The sequence below is a fragment of the Pongo pygmaeus genome, chromosome 21 (genome assembly GCF_028885625.2).
Source record: "Pongo pygmaeus isolate AG05252 chromosome 21, NHGRI_mPonPyg2-v2.0_pri, whole genome shotgun sequence".
NCBI classification, from domain to species: Eukaryota; Metazoa; Chordata; class Mammalia; order Primates; family Hominidae; genus Pongo; species Pongo pygmaeus.
In genome coordinates this window covers 65650974-65658948 of record NC_072394.2, presented here as the reverse complement: position 1 = coordinate 65658948, position 7975 = coordinate 65650974, and the positions used below count along the sequence as shown (strand labels likewise).

Genomic DNA, 7975 nt, shown 5'->3' with positions numbered 1-7975 from the left:
CGCAGAACCCTCCTCGCGGCGACCTCGCACTACGGGTTGGCGCCAGAGTCAAAAGGCGTCGGCCGCCTCTGGCAAGATGGCTGCTGCGGAGGCGTTGGAGTGCGGAAACCTGGAACTGGGATGGCGACGTCTACACTGAGTCGGAGACGAAGGTCCCAGCTTTTTTCCTGTCGTTTGCGTGAGGCCGGACGGGGTGGGGCGGGGGAAAGGCGCCCCTCAGACGAGGAAGGAGTCCCCTCCCGACCGGCGGCCTGCCAGGGCTGGTGTCCCTGAGGCCCAGGGAGAGACGGCTGACCCGAGACCGGGCTGGGCGAGAGCTGTGCTCTCTGCTCGTTGAAGCGAGTTCCTCGGTTTTACTCGAGATGTTATTGAGCGCGTCCTCACTCGAGGCCAGGTGGAGAATCAGAAGGGCCCTGCCCTCACGGCGCCTCCCAGGGGCTACGCCGAAGGGCGGGACACGGCCAGGGCGCGCGGGACAAAGGAGACCCCACTTGCTTGCGGGGCGGAGTCCCGGCGGCGGCGCGGGGCAGGGCCGGGGTTACTCGGTCACTGGAGACCACCGGGCAGGAGCGCGGGTTGAGGCCGCACTTGGGTATTTGCGCGTTTACTTGCTTATTGCCTGTCCGCTCAGGAGGAATGCGAAGTCTGTCATTGCAGGGTCCCACGTTTCCGTTGCTGGGAAGTAACTTAAAATATTTGATAGAGCCGAAGGAAGAAATACAGTCCTTGAGGGGCAGCCCCGGATTTCGTCTGTGAGGAATTCACGGGACGGCTTCTTTCTGAAATAGCAGTCAGGGGTGAGGTGGTTTCGTGTGTTTGCTTACAAGTGAGCTGAATAACGTGTAAGCTATGTCGGTCGGTCTACTTAGCGACAGTAAGTCCAGTTCGGCAAATAGGTTGGAGGAAGACTGATTTTGGACATTTTCCGTTAATCGAAAGAGCTAAATCTACAGGTCTAAGGTCTTGACAAAATTGTGCTTCATACGCAGAGGCAGTACATGCCAGTAATTTCTTCATTTGCAACTACATAACCCTATGGGAAACAGTTATTGGTCTTTATTTATTTATTTATTTTGAGACGGAGTCTCACTCTGTCGCCCAGGCTGGAGCGCAGTGGCGCCATCTCGGCTCACTGCAACCTCCGCCTCCCGAGTTCAAGCGATTCTCCTGCCTCAGCCTCCCGAGTAGCTGGGACCACAGGCGCGCGCCACCACGCCCAGCTAATTTTTGTATTTTTAGTAGAGACGGGGTTTCCCCTTGTTGGTCAGGCTGGTCTCGATGTCTTGACCTCGTGACCGCCCGCCTCGGCCTCCCAAAGTGCTGGGATTACAGGCGTGAGCCACCGCTCCCGGCCTATTTTGATTTTATTATATTTTTTGAGAAGGAGTCTCACTTTGTTGCCCAGGCTGGAGTGCACTGTCATGATCTCAGCTCACTGCAACCTCCGTCTCCTGGGTTCAAGTGATTCTCCTGCCTCAGCCTCCCGAGTAGCTGGAACTACAGGCACCCGCCACCACGCCCGGCTATTTTGTATTTTTAGTACGGGTGGGGTTTCACCATGTTGGCTAGGCTGGTCTCGAACTCCTGACCTCAAATGATCACCCACCTCGGCCTCCCAAGGTGCTGGGATTACAGTTATGAGCCACCGCATCCGGCCTATTTTTATTTTTTAAAGTTTTTTAGAGACGGGGTCTTGCCTTCTTGCCCAGGCTGGCCTCGATCTCCTGGGCTCAAGCCATCCTCCCGCCTCGGCCTCTGGGAGTGCTGGATTTACAGGCGTTAGCCACCATGCCCAGCCTGAACGTCAAGGAAAAAGTGTGCAAGGGGATGCTCGAGCAGAAAGCTTGAGTGCTAGCGCCTTAAGGAGACATTTCTTAACCTTCCAGTCCAAAGAGGCTTTCTCAGTGCCTGCCTGTGGGTCACAGGTTAATGCCCCTCCTCCCAACAGCCAACCAGGAGCCCCCTCCTTAATCCTCTCTAGAAACTGGCTCCTTTGTGTTGTTTCCCAGCTTCTTCCACCATAACATGGAAGCCATCATCTTTGCTTTTTGGATTGCCAGGATGTCTCCGTAACTCCTGTTGAGTTCCAGAAGTCCTGTCACTACCTCTCACATAGCAGACAGGGTGATCTCTCCAAAAGCCATCACTCATTGACTCTATCCTTCTAACATCCCTTGGGGACTCCCCAATTGCCTATGTAAAGTTAGCGCCACTATAAGTCTGCACTCCTGATCTTACTCTCTGCTCCAGCCATCCCAGCTGATTGGAGGTTTTCTCATGTCAGCAAGCTTTGTTATCGCTGCTCTCTCACAGTCTGGGCCCTAGCTAACAGCCTTCCCTAGGCTAACTCCTGCTCACCTCCTCAGTAGAGATGTGGCTTTCTCGGGGAAGTCTTCCCTAACAAAGCCGGATTGAGTGCCTTTCCTTTATGTTTGCACAGAATCCTAACTTAGCTCTTCGTAGCTCTTAGCACACGGTCCGTGTGGTTGCTGTCTGATGGGATGTCATGATTCACCATAAAATGGTAAGCTTCATGTGAGTTGATTATGGCTAAAGTCTAGCTCGTAATAGGAGCTCCATAAATATTTGTTGAGTGATGAAGGAATAAATGAGTGAATGATTATGAGGATCTTAGCTGGAAGCAATACTAGCAAAAATGGAAAGAGACCTCCAGTCAGGAGGGAAATGAGCAGTCCTTGGTGTCTGACAATTTGTGGGAGCTAAGAAGGAAGACCAGAGTGATGCGGGTGAGTAGCCCAGCTGATGAGGTAGTGGCACCAACTGAGAATGATCATGATGAAGAAGGAGGTGCAACAACGAGGGTAAGGTGGTGAGTTCAACGTGGGCCTCATTCAATTGGAGGTGCCTGTGGGACACATCTAAAGTTCAAGGGGAAGAGCAGGGTTAGAGTTGAGAGTTGATGGGTACAGTATTCAGAGGAAGCCCATGGAGACAAGGAGTGGATCAAGTCCAGAATGCAGAGCTGCAAGCTGTATTCACTAAGGAAGAAGTTGCCTATGAAGGGTAGCAAGAAAGTGGCCGTGGGGTCTGACAAGAACCAGGGGCTTCAAAAGCGCTCCCTGAAGCCACAGGGTGTTGAGTTTCAAGAAGCTATGTTAGCAGTTTCCAGGCGGCAGGGATGTCCAGGGTGAAGGTGCCAAAACTCCCCATTTGATAGTTTTTGGTGAGAGAGCAAGAAGTTGAGTGATGCGATGGGAATGGGAAACATTGGAGTGTGGTGAGCAGGGGTGAGGTGAAGACAGCATAGTATGTTGAAGGCGTTCAGAAGCCATTAGGGCCATGCACTTATGTACTGAGAAGTGAGCAGTGAGCTAGATGCCATGAAACGCTGCAGCAGCAGGTGAGACTGAGGAGCAGGGAGGGGGGTCAAGGATCATTTCTCAGCTTCTGGCCTATGAATTTATAGGGTGGTGGGACCATCCTCTGGATAGGGAACGCCAGAGAAGAACCTGGATGTATGTAGTAGGGAGGTCAGAAATCCTAAGCTCATTTTGCATGTGTTAGGTAGGTTTTGAAGTGCATTTGAGGCATTCACATGGAGATGCCAGGGGAGCAGGTGAATGATGGTGCCCAGATCTAGGCAGAGATAAAGGCAACTACAGCCAGGTGTGCATGAAGTCTCCGTGGAGAAGGTATGGGTGGAGGGAGAGGAGGAGAGCTTGGGCCAGAGCCCTGAAGACACCAGCATGGAGGGTCACCAAGAGTGCAGGATTGCAGGAAAGAAGTAGGTGGGTCCCAGGACAGGAGAGGGTGCAGGGCCACACCGGTTGACATCTGGGACAGTGACAAGGACTTCAGCCTGCTGAATTCATCAACTGCCTGAGCTTTCCTATGACAGAGGTGGGCATGTGGACGAGAGAAACCAAAGGCTTGGCCCTTACAGTTAGCTGAGGGGCAACCAGGTGTTCAGAGCTTCTAGTGTCTTGCAAGCTGAGGTGGTGGCTTTGAACTTGAGTTGTTTCATATTGAAAGGGATGAATAGAAAGAGGAGTGCTAAAGGTATATTAATCTTAAAAGAACATTAATGAGTTTTTAAAAAGGGGAAAGCAGTTTGCCCAGGCTGGAGTGCAATGGCGTGATAATGGCTCACTGCAACCTATACCTCCCAGCTAATCCTCCCATGTTAGCCTCTTGAGTAGCTGGGACTACAGGTGGAAGCCACCACACCCGGCTAATTTTGTTTATTTTTTGTAGAGGAGTGGTCTCACTATGTTGCCCAGGCTGTTCTCAAACTTCTGGGTGCAAGCAGTCCTCCTGCCTCGGCCTCCCAGAGTGCTGGGATTACAGGTGTGAACCACTGCATAGAGTGCTTCCTTTACTCAAATCATAGAATGTTTAAAAAACGGGGATATCAGCCATGTTTCAAAACTACATTATTCCCATGGATGTTTTGTTTTACTCTCAAAACCCAAAAGCATGAAATCAAACCCCTACATACTGGAGACTTCAGGCTTTCAAAGAGATTGGGCAAATCAAACCACCTTATTTTTCAGGATAATTGATAAACCCATCAGTTGTTGATTTTTTGAATGGTTAGCACAAGTAGGTAGGAAACACTCAGACCTCAATTTTCATGGACTTCACTTTTCACAGTATTTTAAACAATTAGAGATGTTGGAAAGGGTTAAGGAAGAATTTTACTAGTCTGCTGCACATATTCTTTTTTTGTTGTTCTTCTGTTTGTTTGTTTTGTTTTTTGGTTTGAGACAGAATTTCACTCTTGTTGCCCAGGCTGGAGTGCAATGGCACGATCTTGGCTCACTGCAACCTCCACCTCCTGGTTTAAGCGATTCTCCTGCCTCAGCCTCCTGAATAACTGGGATTACAGACATGCGCCACCACGCCCGGCTAATTTTGTATTGTTAGTAGAGATGGGGTTTCTTCATGTTGGTCAGGCTGGTCTCGAACTCCAGACCTCAGGTGATCCACCTGCCTGGGCCTCCCAAAGTGCTGGGATTACAGGCATGAGCCATGGCGCCTGGCCTGCTGCACATATTCTGACACCATGTGTCTGGTGAACCCAGACCCTGTAAAGAATCTTTACTGGTGATTGTTTGATATAGGTGCCCTTCCCCCTCCCTCTTTTTGCCTGATTTTATTTCCCTTTCTAGATTATACCACTAAATCAGAAAGCACTGAATATTTTGTAAGTTTGTTTGGGTGAGAGCAAGAATAATCTTGATTTTTTTTTTTTTTTAAACCTTTAACTCCTGCTGAGGTTGAGACAAACTGTATCTAGCATACTGTTACCTGAAACAAATGTGGTGGGAGGGAAGGTGATACAGTCCTGCCATTGCAGACCAGTGGGAAAGACCAAAGAGTATTTTGAGTAGCAATGTACATGGTCAAAGCATCGTTTATGTACTATTTCATTTGAGTTTGATTATGCACTTTGAACCTGGCTGGTCAGGATTTGATAGACAGTTATTGGTTTGGGATCTGACTTTTCTTTTTTATAAAAATTAACAACATATGTAGATATACACACATACATGTGGGTAGTTCTGTCTGTGTCTTAAGTTCTTTGTATGCAGCTGTTGTGATCACGTGTCTGATGGGCAGGTAGAAGGAGAAATAGAGTTCTTATGTTTCCCAGGCTGGCCTTCAACTCCTGGGCCTCCCAAAGTGTCAGGATTACAGGCGTAAGCCACCGTGCCTGGCCCTACGTTTACTCTTTAAATACTTTCCTATTGGAATGAAAGAGGCAGGGTGGCTCACACCTACAATCCCAGCACTTTGGGGAGGCTGAGACAGGGGATCCCTTGAGGCCAGGAGTTTGAGACCAGCCAGGTCAATAAAGCAAAACCTCCCTGAAGGGAAAAAACCTCCGGTTCCCATTTGGGTGTCTTTTGGAAACTGCTAATAGCTCAGTCTTTGTTGTTGTTGTTGGTATTTCCTCCAAACACACTCTTTCTCAGTTTTACCATTTTGTTTTTGTGAACTAAGCAAGAGCAGGAAGTAATTTATATAGTTATTCCTATCTGGACACACTCTGGAAGGTTACTGAAGTCTCTTTCACTTCTTAAAGTGTTTTCATTTAAGAAAAAAATCTTTAATTGTAGCCTGCACAATTGTAGCCCTATCCTTCCCCCTAAGGTCCCATACTCCCAAGGCATTGAGGTTAGGCAGAAGGCTCAAGAATGGGGCCGGGCCCATTGCGTCTGGAATGCAGTGTGAACTGATGGCTGTCTCTGACCTCATGGACATCCCTGCACCTTCCTCCTGGTGCTCGCCAGCAGGTGTAGGAATTCAGTCGTCTATGGGTTGGTTTCCCCTTTTTCACTGGTCTATATTCCGTGGTGTGAAGAGCCTGTAAGGGTAAATGTCCTATTTGGGTACAACCACTGTACTCTTATTCTGTCAGAATCTGTCAAAGCATTTTTTTGGCTTTCTTGTTTGCTGTGTTCCTTTAAAGATGGTTGAGATAAAACCAGTCAGAAAAGAAATAGTTTTTTGCCCTATACTTACTAAAATATTAATTTATTCCAAAGTTGTTTTTATTTACTTTTCACTGACCTCAAAGAGAAAACTTAGACACCTCAGAGAAACATGAAACATTCTCAGAGGAAGGAGTGATGAGCATGGTTCTGTATTAATGTGTTCACTCCTTAGCAGAAGATATAGAAATACTGCAGCTCAGGCCAGGCACTGTGGCTCATGCCTTTGGAATCCCAGCACTTTGGGAGGCAGAGGCGAGTGGATCCCTGGAGTTCGAGACCAGCCTGGGCAACATAGTGAAACCCCATCTCTACAAAAAATACAAAAATTAGCCAGGTGTGGTGGCATGCACCTGTAGTCCCAGCTACTCAGGAGGCTGAGGCAGGAGGGTTGCTTGAGCCTGGGAGGCAGAGGTTGCAGACAGCCAAGATCACACTACTGCACTCCAGCCTGGCAACAGGGTGAGACCTTGTCTCAAGGAAAACAACAACACAAACTGCAGCTCATTCTTTCTAAAGGTATCTGGAAAATGACAGAACTGAGAATAACATCCAGATTCAGTTCCCTGCCATGAGAAGTTCATTTTGCCTTGTTTGTGGATATTGTTGTCAGTTCATTGCAGCTGTCTTGAGTAACTTACAGAGGCTAATGTGACCAAAGAAAGATCCATCCCTTGTTGTTTTTCTCGTTAAAAGTCATAGCACAGGTTTCTGGTAACATACAAAAGATAAGACACTGTCCATAATTCTAATTACAAAAATTCAGTTTGTATAGTAATTTGGTACAGCATTAAGGGGGGGGTGATGCCCTCCTCCCATCTCATTTCCCTCCCTTTTTCCTATTTCACATTTATTCTTTTGTCTAAAAGACAGAAAATTGGTATGATTCTCATATGCCGCACAGAACATGTAGCTCCATCACATCCCACAGCTTTCTAGAGGTCTTTGGGGTTGGAACACAAAGTTTAACTTCTGTTTCTGTTTTTCCTTGAATTCTTTTGTTTCCTGGCCCTTTTCCATCTTGCCAGTTCCCCTTATCTTACCCACTATCGTCTATGCTCTCCCTCTGTGTTGGTTGTTTCAAAACAGCATTCAGCGGAATTCATTGAGTGGGTGAATTCTGTGAAGTTGCCTTTTCTGGCAGTGCTGTTACTGAGTGATGCACAAACATAGCATTTGCCCTTTGGTTGACAAAGATCTGTGTTTTTGTTGTTGTTGTTTTTGAGACAGAGTCTCGCTGTCACCCAGGCTGGAGTGCAGCGGGTTCAAGCGATTCTCCTGCCGTAGCCTCCCGAGTAGCTGGGATTACAGGCGCCTGCCACCACGCCCGGCTAATTTTTGTATTTTTAGTAGAGATGGGGTTTCACCATGTTGGTCAGGCTGGTCTTGAACTCCTGACCTCAGGACCTCAGGCGATCTGCCCACCTCGGCCTCCCAAAGTGCTGGGATTACAGGCTTGAACCACCGCGCCTGGCAGATCTGGTTAGTATTCTTTAAAGGAGCCAAAGGCAGTGCTT

The 7975-nt window shown here is 48.3% G+C and overlaps 1 protein-coding gene across 1 annotated transcript in view; it reads left to right on the top strand.

The window, feature by feature from the left end:
* Window positions 1-17: 17 nt before the first annotated feature.
* The window catches only part of DIDO1 (death inducer-obliterator 1), a 60630-nt gene continuing 52672 nt past the window's right edge, over window positions 18-7975 (top strand). The window contains exon 1 of the mRNA XM_054468030.2: window positions 18-152. The gene's annotated coding sequence lies outside the window, so the exon portion shown is untranslated. The remainder of the gene's footprint in view (window positions 153-7975) is intronic.